The sequence below is a fragment of the Olea europaea genome, unplaced genomic scaffold, assembly GCF_002742605.1.
Source record: "Olea europaea var. sylvestris unplaced genomic scaffold, O_europaea_v1 scaffold1203, whole genome shotgun sequence".
NCBI lineage: Eukaryota > Viridiplantae > Streptophyta > Magnoliopsida > Lamiales > Oleaceae > Olea > Olea europaea.
The window spans coordinates 149,365-167,520 of NW_019229451.1; the positions used below are offsets into that span (position 1 = coordinate 149,365).

Genomic DNA, 18,156 nt, shown 5'->3' on the forward strand with positions numbered 1-18,156 from the left:
ACCAACGAAAAATACGTTGCTAATTATCGTAGCTAAAAGTGAATTACTTTTACCAATGGATAATCCGTTTTTAATCACCAACAGATGCCAACCGTTGGTAATTTTCCGTAGGTGAAAAGTTGTTTTTTTAGCATGTTTAGTACATTGTAGAATTATTATTTAGGTGGCCAGAAGTTGAAAGATTACCTATTTACTTGACATTAACATCAAAATTAGATATATTCTATGATTGCTATTTATTATTTTTCAAAATAAAGTAAAATCATATTTAAATCATGTCCCCAGATTAACTAGGCAATGCCCATAACAAGTGAACCATTCATATCAATTTCTTTTGAATAAATGAACTTAAGAAATAAATTACTATACTGTTATCAAACTTTTGCGAAAGATTAAGGGATCCACATCGGTTTAATGTGCAACAAAGTTGGAGGGCCTTGGTGAATTTGTGGAACCCAGCATGAGTCAAAGATACAAAATCTCAATTTGCTTAAATTCAACTCATCTAACTTCTCTACTATCTTCATTTCCTAGTGTTTAAAATGAAAAAAATATCATAAATTGTTCGATGGACAAGTTCCCCTCCATCGTTTCCTAATTTTGATGCTAGGAGTCCATTTTCTAGGGTTTGGCATGTTTAGTACATCGTAGAATTGTTATTTAGGTGGCTAGAAGTTGAAAGATTACCTATTTACTTGACAATTAACATCAAAATTAGTTTTTAATATATTCAATAAATTGGTATTTTGATATATATATATATATATATATATATATATATATATATATATATATATCGCATCGGTTTAATGTGCAACAAAGATATCCTTGTTTCAAATTGAGGGCCTCGGTGAATTTGTGGAACCGAGCATGAGTCAAAGATACAAAATCACAATGAATTTCATATGATCAATTTGTTCAAATCCAACTCATCTAACTTCTGTACTATCTCCATTTCCTAGTGTTTAAAAAGAAAAAATATCGTAAATCGTTCAATGGACAGGTTCCCCTCCATTTTTCCTAATTTTGATGCTAAGAGTCCATTTTTTGGCCTAGGGTTTGTCATGTTTAGTATATTATAGAATTATTACTTAGGGGGCCAGAAGTTGAAAGATGACCTATTTACTTGACATTAATATCAAAATTAGTTTTTAATATATTCTATGAATTGCTATTTTATATTTATTATTTTTTAAAATAAAATAAAATCATGCTCTCAGATTAACTAGGCGATGCCCATAACAAGTGAACCATTCATATCAATTTCTTTTGAATAAATGAACTTAAGAAATAAATTACTATACTGTTATCAAACTTTTGTGAAAGATTAAGGGATCACATTGGTTTAACGTGCAACAAAGATATCCATGTTTCAAATTGAAGGGCTCGGTGAATTTGTGGAACCGAGCATGAGTCAAAGATACAAAATCACGATGAAGTTCATATGATCAATTTCTTCAAACCCAACTCATCTAACTTTTCGACTATCTCCATTTCCTAGTGTTTAAAAAGAAAAAAATATTGTAAATCGTTCAATGGTTCTCCTCCATCATGTCCTATATTGACGCTAAGAGTCCAATTTTTGGCCTAGGGTTTGACACGTTTAGTACATTGTAGAATTATTATTTAGGCGGCCAGATATTAAAAGATTACATATTTACTTGACATTAATGTCAAAATTAGTTTTTAATATTTTCTATGAATTGGTATTTTGATATTTATTAATTTTTAAAATAAAATAAAATCATATTTAAATCATGTCTCCAAATTAACTAGGCAATGCCCATAACAAGTGAACATTCATATCAATTTCTTTTGAATAAATGAACTTAAGAAATAAATTACTATAATGTTATTAAACTTTTGCGAAAGATTAAGGGATCACATTGGTTTAACGTGCAACAAAGATATCCTTGTTTCAAATTGAAGGGCTTGGTGAATTTGTGGAACCGAGCATGAGTCAAAGATACAAAATCACGATGAAGTTCATATGATCAATTTGTTCAAACCCAACTCATCTAACTTTTCGACTATCTCCATTTCCTAGTGTTTAAAAAGAAAAAAATATTGTAAATCGTTCAATGGTTCTCCTCCATCATGTCCTATATTGACGCTAAGAGTCCAATTTTTGGCCTAGGGTTTGACACGTTTAGTACATTGTAGAATTATTATTTAGGCGGCCAGATATTAAAAGATTACATATTTACTTGACATTAATGTCAAAATTAGTTTTTAATATTTTCTATGAATTGGTATTTTGATATTTATTAATGACTTGAGTACAAATCAACAGTCCTGTCATTATAATCCGAGTTATTGGACTCTTGAGTTCATAATGTCTCTTATGGACGATAGTGGGGTAATACATTCTTTCTTCCTTGCCACATGAATTAAATTAAATCTTGTCTTTGAACATATCCTTCACGTGTAGACTAGATTTATTTGTTACTGTGCACATTTCTGACAGCTATTTATAATTTATTTTTACTCTATCCAATCAATATTTATTCTTATATTTCATGAGACCTATAAGTACTATCTGCGTATTCACCATTAATTTTATCTATTCACAATTCAAACCAATGATAAACAACTCCAAAACACATAATAAATTTTTCACAAATAGCTGAACGAGGAGACGTTAACTCGTCTCTTTTCTATCACTAATACCATTTTAAACTATTTATATAAATTTTAAGTTATAAGAGAGGAACCATATTAATCATTTGAATCTCTTCTTTAACTGTTTAACATATTATAATATTTAATATTACACTTTGTGTTTTCTTTTTATCTTGTTCATTGTTCATATATTATGTGTTGCATATAGAGGGAAGTTATAAAGTTGAGTGTAGGGATGAATTCCACCGCTACCACGTGCAAAACTGGGCTCAGTTTACCACAACATCGACACCAATTCCGTTGAGACAACTCCAACACCACCCTTGCCCCCCCCCCACTCCGGTTGCTATCAATTGGAGAAGGAGAAACACATTAATGTGCCTACAATAGGTTAACCACTAAGGTCACAGTGAGGGACAAGGGAGAGACCGAGAGGGAGATTCACAAAGAGAAGAGAAAATTTCACTCTATGGAGGTCGAGACAAGAGAGGGATTATATGCCAAGTAAAGTGTCCAAATAGGTAAGTTACAATTAGGGTTAAGTGGTGGACCAACAAACGAGGCTCGCCTCAATTAAGTGGGCTTCAACAATAATAATATAGCCTTCCAAGGAATGGTGCGAGAACCGTGAGCAACACTATAAAAATAGGTTGCTTCGAACGGTCCAAAACTAAAGTGGATTGTGTTGTCTCGATAATTGTGTCAATATACTGATCAATTATTTAACCAATGCCGATTGATAATAAACAACCAAGGTTACATCATCGCCCGGGGAGGTCGTTTGACAACAAAATTGCCTAACAACCTCCACCTTAGTGTCAAAGGACCTGCAAAGAAAATTGTCTCCTATTAGTGACACCTCTAATAGAAAAACAATAAAATTAGAAATCATTTACCTGTACCAATGTTTAGAAGTTCCTTGCAACTCCTAAACTTTGCCAGTGGCAGTACCTTCGTCCCCATATCAGATGAGTTGTAGTGGGTATGGACTTTCTCAAGTCTTACCACCTCTTGAGATACTATATCCCTAATGAAGTGGAGTCTAACATCAATGTGTTTAGTGCGCTCGTGAAAAACAGGATTTTTGCATAAATGTATAGATGACTGACTATCAGAATACACTACCACATAATCATTCAGGACACATAGTTCATGATGTAGACCTCTAAGCCATAGAGCTTCTTTAATAGCTTCAGCAGTAGCAATATATTCTGATTCTGTAGTGGATAGCGCAACAATATGCTGTAACTATGATTTCCAACTTACACATGAATTAGATAAGATAAACACGTAAGATGAAGTAGATTTCCTACCATCCCTATCTCCCGCATAGTCAGCATCTACAAAACCCTTTAATTTTATGCCTTCTTTATTAGCACTAAACTTTAAACCTACGTTACTAGTACCCTTCAAGTACTTTAACAGCCACTTTAGCGCTTCCCAATGTTTAGGTCCCGGATTAGCCATATATCTACTGAGAGTACTAATAGCAAAACCTAAATCAGGTCTAGTGCAAACCATCAAATACATTATGGAACCAATCACATTTGAGTAAGGTACTCTACTCATGTATTCAACTTCACGCTCATTGCTAGGAGATTGTTCCTTAGATAAAACAAAATGATTAGCAAGGGGCAACGTGACAGGTTTGCATTCACTCATATTGAACTTCTTCAATACTTTGGATATGTATGGAGACTGATGCAAAAACAAAACAGAATTTGACCTATCTCTTTCGATTTCGATACCTAAGATTCTCTTAGCCTTACCTAGGTCTTTCATGTCAAATTCACCACTTAGTTTTGTTTTTATGTTATTTATCCACTTAGAAGATGATCCAATTAAAAACATGTCGTCCACATAGAGCAACAAAAATAGATAATTATCATCGGTCTCATTGTGTTGAAAGTACAGACAGTGATCAAACTTACTTCTTTGAAACCCTATAGTGAGTATAAAGGAATTAAACCTCTTGTACCACTGTCTAGGAGATTGTTTTAACCCATACAAGGATCTTCTTAGAAAACACACATAATCAAGTTTTGACTTATCCTTAAAACCTTTAGGTTGATTCATGAAAATTTGTTCATCAAGCTCACCATATAAGAAAGCAGTTTTTACGTCAAGTTGTTCAAGTTCCCAGTTAAATTGTGCAACTAATGCGAGCATGACCCTAATAGTGGTGAACTTAACAACTGGTGAGAAAATTTCATTATAATCAACGCCCTCCTTCTGTGTGTAGCCTTTAGCTACTAACCTAACTTTAAACCTTAGGGGTTCCAAGTTGCTAGTTCCTTCCTTAACCTTAAAAACCCATTTGCAATCAACAATTGATTTATTCTTAGGCCTAGGTACTAGCTCCCCAGTATGATTCTTTTCTAGAAAACTCATCTCTTCTTTCATTGCCTTAAGCCATTCATCAGATTGATCACTGCCTATCGCTTCTTCAAAAGTCTTTGGCTCTTTATCAGCTAGTTCTTCATAACTAGCCTGGGCAAAAGCTAATTCAGATTCAAAACCAAACCTTCTAGGTTCTCTCGTCTGTCTCCTCTCTCTATCTCTAACTAAGTTACAGTTAGCTAAGGGATTCTCTTCCTCATAGTGTTCTTCTGTCACTATTTCGTTACTATTCTCCACTTTGGGTTTCTAAGTTTGAGTCTCCACCTCATTTAAGACAGTAGGGGCAGGTGGACTGAGTTTTCCTAACTCCACCTTAAACTGGTCTCTCTCTTCACCTGATTCTACTTCACTCTCAGGTTCAGTTTTCCCTTTAATACACGGCATCTCATTTTCGTTAAACATGACATCTCTACTTATGATGATTTTAACTCCTTTTTGGCTTCTATCCCATAACCTATAACCCTTAACACCCTCCGGGTATCCTAAGAAAACACACTTCCTAGCTCTAGGTTCCAGCTTACCCTCACTTTGATGAGAAAAAGCTGTACAGCCAAAAGTTCTAAGTGTCGAGTAATCACTCAGTTTACCCGACCATTTCTCATGTGGAGTATCACCATTCAATGCAGCAGATGGTGTAAGATTAATCAAAGAGCAAGCTGTCATAATAGCCTCACCCCAAAATGACTTGGGAACACCCGAACTGATCATCATGCAACGTACTTTATCAAGTATGGTTCTATTCATCCTTTCTGCTATCCCATTTTGCTGAGGGGTGTAGGGAACAGTCTTATGTCTAGTTATGCCGCTTTCTTTACACATACTATCAAATTCTTTATTGCAGAATTCTAGGCCATTATCTGTCCTTAAAAATTTGATTTTCTTGCTAGTTTAGTTTTCCACTTGTCTCTTCCAATTATTAAAACTATTGAAGGTCTCAGATTTATCCTTCAAAAGATAGACCCACACCTTCCTAGTGTAGTCATCAATAATAGATAGGAAATACCTATTACCACCCGATGTGGGGTTACTGGCAGGACCCCAAAGATCAGAATGCACATATTCGAGCATGCCTTTAGCTCTATTAACACTCGTGGAGAAAGAAGTTTTGTGATGCTTACCAAGCACACAATGATTACAAAATGGCAAATCTGACACACAGTCATTACCAAAAGCACCCTTTTCATTAAGTAGCTTAAGTCCCTTGACTCCTACGTGAGCAAGTCTATTGTGCCATGTGTGTGTGTGATCAATCTTGGCAGAGGAGATAGAGGAATTCACATTTCTAATCACTTCTCTAGTAGTAATGTATATATCATTTTTCTTAATTCCCTTAATGGAAACTAAAGCACCCTTGATCGTTTTTAGCATACCATTTCCAATTTTACCAGTAAAGTCATCCTTCTCAAGTCTCCCTACTGAAATCAAATTCCTAGATAATTCAGGAATAAATCTAGCATCCTTTAACGTATACACAAAACCCGTGTCAAATTTTACGTTTATGTCACCAATTCCAGCAATAGTATAGGCAAAGTTATCACACAGCACAACATGCCCAACGTTAGATTCGTGCAACTTAGAAAACCAATTCTTTTCAGACGTCACATGAAAAGATGCATCAGAATCAAGTATCCACTCATGGATGTGGGAATTAGCAGTTAGATTTAATTCAGCAGTGTATGCAGCTGGACTTGTAATCATATAGACCTCACCACCATTTATATCAGAAGTAGATGCTAACACATTTACCTCATTTCTCTTCTTAGCTTTTAGCTTACCCTTCTCTTTATGACAATCTTTTATAAAATGCCCTGTGTTTCCACACCCATAGCATTTTCTCGCCTTAGTCCTAGATTTTGATCTAGACCTACCTTTGCTCTTCTTTTTCCATCCATTACCACTTGACTCCCCACTAGTTTGATATCCCTCATGACTCTTTTGCCTAAATTGAGTTCTACCCCGCATCATATGTATCTCACCATTCCTCTTATCATGTTTTTCAGCCCTAATTTTCATTTCTTTACTTCTAATGAAATCTATGACAATTTCAGGTGTTAACGTGTCCCTACCATACTTAATGGTGTTCTTAACTTCCTTATAGGAATCAGAGATTGCATTGAGCAAAATTATAGCCTTATAAGTTTCAGACGCAGTCTCATCACAATTAACTATGTCTTGCACCAATTTGTTAAACACGTCTAGATTGTCATCAAGATCCTCTGAGGGATCTATTTTGAAACTGAAAAAATGTTCAAGCAGGTAAAGTTTATTAGGTGTAGACTTAAGCAAATACAAGTCTTCTAATTTCTTCCAAAGTTCTTTAGTGTTTTTTAATTTACCCACCTTTCTTAAAATGGCGTCAAACAAGTGTAAGCTAATTGAGGTATAAGCAAGCTCATCGGCTTCTTCTCTTTGTTCTTGCGAAAAATCAGTTGAAAAATTGCCTTCAATGGCTTTTGAAACCTTTTGTTGGACTAAAATACCGTTCATTTTTTGTTGCCAAATAGCAAAGTCACACTTTCCATTAAAAATTCCCAAATCAAAACTGTGAGTTGTCATCTTCACACAATAGTCAAAAAATGCACAAACCACAATCAAACCACACAAAGTAGTCCTAGGGGTCACAGACAATATACACCGTTCTAGATTCCCAGGGTTTTGTAAGACTCGCAGTCTTAGATCAAGGGAATGTTCGAAAGGGTAAAGTCACGGTATTTTTAACGGAATAAGTAAGCAGCGGAAATAACAGTGCAGCAAAAAATACGTCTAGCAGATAACTAGTCCCACAGTAATTTGATCACTAAGAATTACAAGACTGATTTTAAATCCAAAAATAAATATTCAACCAAAAAGATCAATCAAGAGCACATAACCCTAATTCTAGCACAAGCAATGGTTGCCAAGCAATGACAACCCCCAACCTATTGTCACCCCACACGGTGATGCGCTAATGCTGAAAAATTAACGGGTTAAGCCAATTTACCAGAGCGAACGTGTCTGAGTCCGTATAATCGAGAGAGATGCGAATCTACTGCTTTAGGGCCGCAATCTTGGCCTAAAGTAATTCAGTAGATATATGCAGATTCAACCGACGATCCACCGAGGGCAAAATGTCCAACTTTTTTTGTATAACCTGAAATAGAAAATAAACAGTGTCAGTGCGTTCAGGGGATGAAAATAAGGAAACTGCCCGAAGGAAGTCCCCTCAGAATCGCCATCACGAGCCGCCGCCGGAGCCCCACGTGCCGTCGCCATGCGCCACCTACAAGGGAGCGCCTCAGCCTGCTGATTCCGAATATGGGATCGGTTTCGCCAGAAAGTGATTGGATTGGCCGGAAATAAGGGTTGCAACCATGGTTTTTCCACCCAAAATCGCGACTGCCGCCGATTTTTTTGCTGATTTCCAGGCCGGGAAAGCTGCTACTGCTCTGATACCAGATGTAGGGATGAATTTCACTGCCACCACGTGCAAAATTGGGCTCAGTTTACCACAACATCGACACCAATTCCGTTGAGATAACTCCAACACCACCCTTGCCGCCCCCACTCCGATTGCTATCAATTGGAGAAGGAGAAACACATTAATGTGCCCACAATAGGTTAACCACTAAGGTCACAGTGAGGGACAAGGGAGAAACCGAGAGGGAGACTCACAAAGAGAAGAGAAAATTTCACTCTATGGAGGCCGAGACAAGAGAGGGATTATATGCCAAGTAAAGTGTCCAAATAGGTAAGTTACAATTAGGGTTAAGTGGTGGACCAACAAACGAGACTCGACTCAATTAAGTGGGCTTTAACAATAATAATATAGCCTTCCAAGGAATGGTGCGAGAACCGTGAGCAACACTATAAAAATAGGTTGCTTCGAACGGTCCAAAACTAAAGTGGATTGTGTTGTCTCGATAATTGTGTCAATGTACTGATCAATTATTTGACCAATGCCGATTGATAATAAACAACCGAGATTACATCATCGCCCGGGGAGGTCGTTTGATAACAAAATTGCCTAACATTGAGTAATCTTGGAAAAGGAAGTGAGATACATGCTTGATGATGAAAGTATGGAGCCATTGGTTGTTCTTGGATTAATTGATAATATTCAATATCTAGGTTTGAGATACTGCTTGAGAAAGAGTACAAACTGTGCCTCAACCAACGTAATTAAAATTGATCATTCTCGGCTGGTTCGAATGATGAAACCGGGCTCGAAGTCCGGTCGATTAGATAAAAAAACTCATTGATTTAAAAATCAATTAAATGTGTGACCCGTCGGTTTTATGAAAACCGTTGACCTATTTTCTGCTTTTCCATTCCCATCATGTTATTTTAGGATTTTAGCAGATGTAAAGATGGATGAAGCTTATTGGTGTAAAAAGAAGGAAAAAAAAGGTTACCAGACAAGTGGAGTTGGTAGCTTATCTTTGAACTTCAATTGGCTTAAATATATGTATGAACATAAGATTATTTTTGTTGTTAAATTTGCATGTGATCCATCGTTGTCAAAGCTTCTGTTGAGTGAACTTGTAGACTCCTAAATATAATAACACTGAAATGTTTTGGACATGTGATTTATTCAGATAAAAACTACTACTTAGAAAATTTAATATCCTTATTTTCTTTCTTATCATGAATTCATATTTCTTTGTTTTCGTCTCGTCATTGTTGAGTGTATTTTACCCTGTTATCTTTTCATATTAATAATTGGTATGAGTTTTATTTTATTTTTATTTTTATTTTTTTTAAGTTGTCATTCGAACACACTGAGGTCTTGAATTCGAGTTTCGTTTTAACCTATATATGAAGATTTCGAGTGTTGAATCGTTGAAAAATGAGTTCGATATACGCGAGGAAATAAAAAGTAAGTAATTAAATGTAATTTTTTTTGACATATACTTTTAAATGAGTTGGTCTTATATAATCAAAATGAACATATTCATTTGCACCAAGTATTCGTTAAACTTTTAGTAGATGTTATAAAGGTAGTAAAAAACAAAGGAAAAAGAGGAGGAAAAAAGGAAAAAAGAAAAAAAGCCACCAGGGTGTTAAATTACAACATTTCTAGCAGTATAGGCAGGTACTCTACTATGCATTTGACCTACCTTTGTGGGACAAGTGGAGTTTGATAGCTTTCTTTGTTCTTTCATTGGCTTAAACCTTTGAAAATAGGACAAATTGCATTTTTTTTTTTTTTTTTTGATATCCTTGTACGTGCGTCATCCATCGCGAACGACAACTTTATAAATACAAAATGTTTTAAACGTGGTATTTAATTAATTTTCTTCCTATGAATTTTCTCTGTTCAGACAGTAACTACTTTAATAAATTGAATTTTATTTATCCTTTTAAACTTTCTATCATAAATTATATCTTTATTTGCTTCATCATTATAGAGTATATTTTATCTTCTTATCCTTTTACGAGTCATGCCACTTATCCCGAGCCACATGAGCTGGGGATTTCCAAGGGGGACATGTGTCTTCCCTGGAAATTCCGGGCCCACTTTCAAAATCCTCCTTTTAATGTACTTGGTATAAGTATTCTGTAGTTTAACTTGTTATCGAGCATACTAAGGTCATGTATTCGAATTCTGTTTTAACCTACTTACGAAGGTTTCTAGTGTTGGAATGTTGAAAAATGAGTTTGACCTACACAAGGAAATAAAATATTGATAAATAAATATATTCTTTTTTTAATATTTGCTTAAAAATAAGTTGGTACTAGATAATTAAAACGATTAGAGATTTTTAGTAGATGTTATTAATACGGTGGGAAACAAAGAAAAATTAAAGGTATTAAATTACAAGCATTCTAGCACGAGGCAGGTACTCTACTGATGCAATTGACCTACCCTGCCGGACAACCGGAATTTGTAGTTTTCTTTGTTCTTTCCTTTGCTTAAACAAATTGTATTTGTCGTCACCCTTGCATGTCATCCATCGTGAACGAACTGGAGAGCCCAGAACACATTTCCAATTTTAATAACATTAAAATGTTTTGAACGTGTGATTTAATTAGTTTTATTCCTATAAATTTTATATGTTCACATAATAACCATTTTTTTAGAAAATTGAATATAACTTATTTATTTTAGACTTCTATGATTTTTTTTTAATGTGCTACTCCAACAGGCCAACTAGAGATAACAAAAATATCCTTCAAACCCGATACCCGTGGACGCCGTCCGATCTCACTTAATAGGGTAATTGATCCCGCCCCGAGACAAGTATGGGGTGGCTACGGGTATTAGGGGCCCCTTCCTTTACATACATACATACATACATATATATATATATATATATATATATATATATAATTCAATACTTTAAATGGAAAAAATTTCACGAAATTTCACTAATTTTAAAAGAACACGTCAACTAAATTATTTAAAGAATATAATAAATAATAAAAATCTTAGTTTACCAAATATATTTAAATAATCTAACTTTTAAAAATGAATTAAATAAAAAAATTTAATAAATATATTATTGTCTCACTTGAATGAATGGAACAATAAAATGAATTATATAAAAAAAAATAATAAAAAATAAATAAATGGGTACATAAATGGGGCAACCGTCCCGCCACGCCTTGAACAGGTAACGAGATGGCTATGGAACGAAAAAATGCTTGGCTTGCCCTTTGTCCTGATGGAACTCGCCCCATTGCCAGCCCTAAGACCAACGTTATGCATTAAAATTTTAATTCGACCTATTTACGAAGGTTCCAGCTCTTAGTTCGTTTATGAAGAAATTAGTCATACCTACACATGAGAATAAAATATTGAAAAATAAATGTTATCCTTTTTTAACATTTGCCTTTTATGACGCAGTTTGTCTCTAATTTTTTTTAAAAAATTATTTTTCTACATATTTATTTTTGACCACACTTCACACAATAAAATATTTTACAGGTAAACTTAATTTTTTTTTATTTTTTATTTTACAATCACATATTCTTGAAAATTTCATTATTCAGGACAATATTTTTCAAAAAAAAAAAAATGACTACGAAAATGGGCTAAATGAGTTAGCCTCAAATGGTCAATATTAAATAGTAAACATGACGATAGATGTAACAGGTGGGAGTGACTCCACTGATTGATTTGACCTAGCTTCCTTATGGGACAAGTATTTCAATGAAAAATTCAATAGATTTCTTTCATCTTTAAAGATAAGGCTATTTTTAAATTTTATTTTATTTTATTTTATTACCGTCGCATGTTGCATGTGACCATGTTCAAAGACGTGAACGAGCTGGAGTCTCCAAAACATGCTAGTCAATATAAAACGATTTTGATGCGTGATTTAATTATCTTTTTAGGAATTTTCTATGTTCAGACAAAAAGTACATTATTTGTGTTAAGGATCAGATAATTTCTCACAGTGTTAGGGCTTGAATAACAAACGTGTTTTGAACAATAAATTTTTTTATCTTTAAAAGAAGACTACAGAATCAATGAAAATGTGAAAAAAAAAATAAAGATAATTTATATAATTTGTCATTTTCCAGTCCTATGTATAAAATATTATCATAAAACCTATGCACCGGGCTTATATATATTCCTACCCAAAGACAGTGGGCATACATAATAAGAACTGTGTTCTCTGTTGCATCATCATTTAAAGATGGCGAACACTGTCCAACTCTTACCCCTCAACTCCTCTTTTGTTCAAAACCTCCCAAACACAATTTAAGAGAAGTTATTTGTAATGTCGAACAAAAGTGGCAAATACGTTGTGTTGCCAACAAACAAACAAACAACTCAATTACTAAACGAGACTCTGGCTATTACAAGCCAAGCTCCTGGAGTCATGAGTTTATGATGTCTGTGGGAGATGATCCCCAGGTATTGGATTCTATTTTATTTTATTGTTTTTACTTTACTTCTTGAGGGTAGTATTTTTTTTTTATTATAATTATTTAAGATGGAGCTCTTAACAAAAAGTACTCGACTTGTTTAAATTTCAATTCATTACATTTGTTTAATGTTAAGGAAAACTACAAAGGCGTCAAGAGTTTGACTTGAGCATAGTATCCATTAATTTAAAATGAAATAAAATGAAAAAATGCAACATATTTAGAAGTGAAACATAAAATCTGACCTCTATACAAGACTAATGAACAAAATTTAAAATCAAACTTTTGTTGAGGATTGTGTTAATATTTGCATGCAGAAGAATGTTCCAACGGAGAGTAGCATAAGGAAGTTGGAGGAGGCAGTGAAATACATGCTTGACGATGAAGGTATGGAGCCATTGGACATACTTCAATTAATAGATGAAATTCAACATCTAGGCTTGGGATATCGTTTCAGAGAGAGCACAAACTGTGCCCTCGGCAGAATTATCCGTTCAGGAAAAGTTATGAAGAAAATGGACAATAGTATTCATACTTGTGCTCTCTACTTCACCCTCCTTAGACAACACGGGTATGAGATTTCTGCAGGTACGTAGTTAGTCATACATGATTTTGTCTTCTAAATTAATGAAAAGAGTTTATAGATTTTGTTCCAAATATATATACAAAACATGAAAGTATTTAACTAAAAAGTAATGCTAGGATCATCAAGTTTATGTGACATTGGATGATTTCAAGAGTCTGCATTTAATTGGATCTATCATCTAATGTTATTGTGATGTCATATAGGTTGATAAGATCATGACGGCAATATCATTCTAACTAGAATCAATGTATAAAGTATAGGAAAACTCAAGGCAAAAGTGAATGCTTATTTTTTTTAATATATTTCTCAACTACAAACGAAGGATTTAGGAAACAGCCAAAGTGCATAGATTAAGAATCTTATGTCCATTTGTTTCCCAATATTCCTTAAAGAATCTTTCCTATGTTTTGTCCTAAATAGCTGGCTTTCATCTCGTGCTCAGATATTTTCGAGAATTTCAAGGACCAAAATGGCAACTTCAAGGGAAGCCTGGCCTAGGATGTTTCAGGAATGTTAAGGTTGTATGAAGCTTCACATGTGGCATATACTGGAGAGAATATATTAGACGAGGCAAGAGAATTCACAACTATGAACCTCAAAGAAATGCTGGGAAAAATTGACATGAAAATGGGTGCACGAGTGAGACATGCCTTGGAAATTCCATTTCAGTGCAGAATGCAGAGGCTAGAAGCCAGGTGGAATATTGAATCATACACTAAAAATGATGAGGCAAATCAACTGCTACTTAAATTAGCAAAATTGGATTTCAACATGGTCCAATCAATGCTCCAAAGAGATCTCCAACAAGTCTCATGGTAATTTTATTACTGAATATATTTCAATCTAAAATGACATTATTTTATCCACTATTGTATTAATGTGTTATGTAATCGATTCTTAGTAGATAATTTCTCTCTCTCTCTCTCTCTCTCTCTCTCTCTCTCTCTATATATATATATATATATATATATATATATATATAATTTCATCAAAACTTAGGAAATATGAAATCTCAATGTGTTTGGCTAATTAACCCTTCATCTGGTATGAAGTTGTGGAATATGCATACGGCTAATTTCAAGAGCCCGCATATGGTCCCCGATATGTAATGAATCTGAATGAGCAAAAAGTTACAAATCTAAAATGGATAATAATTAACATGATTTCTCTCTCATTTATATATTATCAATTGTAATTATAGTTTCTTGAAAATTTTATAGTTGGTGGAAGGATGTGGGCTTAGCAAATAAGTTGTACTTTGCAAGAGACAGGTTGATGGAGAGCTTTCTTTGGGCAGTTGGAATGGTATATGAACCACAATTTAGTGAATGCAGAAAAGGTTTAACCAAAGTGGCGAAGCTTATCACTCTTATAGATGATGTTTATGATGTTTATGGCTCTCTTGAAGAACTTGAACAATTTACAGATGTTGTCGAGAGGTTTGTACTTGTAAAAAAACAATAAATTTGTTGCATTTTTGTACTTCAAAACACAAATTTAATTAATTATTTTTATCTGAATTTTGGTGCTCCTATGACAGATGGGATATCAACGCTTTGCAACATCTTCCTGGCTACATGAAGATATGCTTTTTAGCTCTTTACAATACAGTTAATAACATGGCATATGATGTTCTTAAGGAACAAGGTCAGGTCATGCTTCCTCAGCTCGCAAAAGTGGTGAGTGCATTAATATTATATATTCGGAATATGACAAAGTATATTTAAATATAACAAAATATATTTTCCTTTATTATCTTATTTCTTTAAAATATTTTTTTAAACCTTTTGATTAGATGATATCATGTATTTTTGTGACTATAAATATTGTTGTTATATTTTTGAATATAATGAATCATGGTTTGTTTCTTAAGAAAGTCATATATTTTGCAAATTCGCATGAAAAATAATTTACAAATCAACATATATATAAATAAATTATCAATATCATCTAATAAAATTTTAGGTCATTTAATATAGTGCATTTTCTCCAATATATATATATTTTTAAAAATAAATCTTAACATTTATACTATATTAACTTTAGAAAATTAAAGTCATGTAATTATAATACTAAAATCGCAATAAATTTGGTGTAAGAGGTTTAAGTCTTAGATATCTTCTATTTCATTTTTGTAGTAAGTACTTTAAATAAATTTTAGTTTGTTCAATTTTTTTGCAAAAAAATATAATATGATTAAGATAAGATCACTTTGTACAAAAGGAGGAAAAATTACTTTCTTTTAAACTAAAAGAATTTTTTTCTTCTAAAATAAATTATAAAAAGGCAAATTATAGAAAAATTATAATTTTAAATTTAACATAATAGATAAGAGTAAAATGAAAACTTTATGCTCACAGGGTAGGACCATGTAAATTTTAAAATATGAGGGGGTGTCTGTGTAGTAAAACTCATGACAATTTATTCTTAACAATTTTTAATTTAATTTAATTTTATTTTTCTTTTCTTAATTGTTGCCCAATATTTTACATTATTAAGCAAGCCCCAATAAAATTGTAATTTCTGCACCCGATTTTTTTGTTAGATTTTGATAGCTGAATTTATCTCTATAAATCGTGTTTTTCAGTGGGCAGATTTGTGCAAACTGTTCTTAAAGGAAGCGCAATGGAGTTACAATAAGCATATACCTAGTTTTGACGAATTTCTCAGTATGGGATGGTTATAATCATCCGGACCACTTCTTCTTGTTCATGCCTACTTTCTAATGGATAAAAATATTACAAATGAAGCTATAGAATGCTTCAACGATTACCCTGCTCTATTACGCTATCCATCCACAATTTTTCGTCTTTGCAATGATTTAAGTTCCTCAAAGGTACGTTACCTTTTAGATCACTTTCTTAGAAGACGACAATAGTTTATCAAGGGATTAATGCTGATATATATATATATTTTTACTGTACCAGGCCGAGATTGAGAGAGGTGAAACTGCAAATGCAATTTCATGTTACATGCATGAAAATGGTGTTTCTGAGGAAGTTGCTCGTCGATACATTAGAAGACTGATTGATGACAACTGGAAGATGATGAATAAAGAATTGGTTTCGAATTCCCTTTTCAGCAATTCCTTTATTGAAATAGCCATAAACCATGCTCGAATATCCCAATGTCACTACCAACATGGAAATGCTCACAGTGATCCAAATGACATAACGAGAAACCAAGTTTTGTCGGTTATTATTGAGCCCATTCAATTGACACAACTATAGAGGAACTTAAAACTATGTATAAATTGAGAGAAAAGATTGTTAACTTTAAGAAGTGAAGCTGGTTTATATATTATAAGGTACACAAGGATGACTATTGAATGGTGGTAAAGGAAGCGAGAATGAGTCAATGATGTTGCTGGTTCAACCTCGACTAAAGGATGCTTCTTGCTAGCTTACACTCAATTAAAAGGAAACTATTGTGTTTCAAAATAATTGTTAAACTTTTGGCAAGTAGAAGTGTTTGTTGTATGATTAATGTTCAAAAATCAACAAAATACACGTGGAATGGAAATTGAAATTTACGGCCAAAACATGACCTATGTGACCGTATATGCCCTATAAGGGTGTGGTCGCATGGTATATTGCAAGGCCTTTAGGCCCTGCTTTCGAACAACCTGTGCGATTACACTATGCGATCGCATAGTGAAATGAAACCAAAATAGCCATTAAGGCCTTTTTGGTTTGAATTTTGGTGGCTTTTCAACTAGTTTTGACACCACTTCGTATAACTAAGTCTAATGGCTATATTTATGTGATTGTCGATCAAGAAATAACATGAGAAAAACATAAAATTATAGAGCCGCAGTTGAGATAATTTTCTTCATTCCAAGTATTAAAACTTCCAATAGTCTTCTCATATTCAAATCCCTTTTGTGTTCTCAAAGTTCAGAGGATTACACTAAGTGATTAAGTGTTAAATCCTTGATAAGGCTTGATTAATCTTTCAAACTATTTGCCGAAAACCCTATAATCATTAAATTTGAATCTGAAAGGGGGTAAATATCGTTTGAGGACAACAATTATGTGTTTGGACCTCCTTTATCTTCATTTTCATCTTGTTTTTTTTTACATTGTTTTCTTCTCCATTCTCCTCTTTGTAAAGATCTTATTTCCAACAATCTCAAACAATATTTTGCCCAATGGGGAATGAGACCATTATGGGACAATCAAATTGATGAATCAAGATCTCGTTCACTTGGACCGTTTTGATGGAACAAATTTCAAAAGGTGCCAAGATAAATTGAAGTTCCTACTAATAGCATTAATGATATTCTACATTCTAGATTCGGAATTGCACCGCTACCGAAACTAACAAATGGAGAAATCAAAGCCATAAAAGCAGAAAGACAATAGCGCCAAGAGGATGAACTCATATGCCATGGCCATATACTCAATGCATTGTCTGATCTATTGTATGACTCTACACGAATACATCATTGGCAAAAGAAATATATAATGCTTTAGAAAGTAAGTACAAAGCCAAAGAATAAGATACCAAGAAATTTTTGATTTCAAAGTATTTTGATTTTAAGTTTCTTGAAAATATTCTCATTCTTTCCCAAATACATGAGTTGCAAGTCCTTGTCAACAAATTGAAGGCGGTCAAAATTGAGATCCCGAAAACTTTCCAAGTGTGAGCAATTATTGCAAAACTCCCAGGGACATGGAAGAGATATATGATGA

General features: G+C 33.6%; 1 pseudogene; it reads left to right on the forward strand.

The window, feature by feature from the left end:
- The first annotated feature begins 12,638 nt into the window (after positions 1-12,638).
- On the forward strand, positions 12,639-16,945 carry LOC111374117 (annotated as a pseudogene).
- The last annotated feature ends 1,211 nt before the right edge of the window (positions 16,946-18,156 follow it).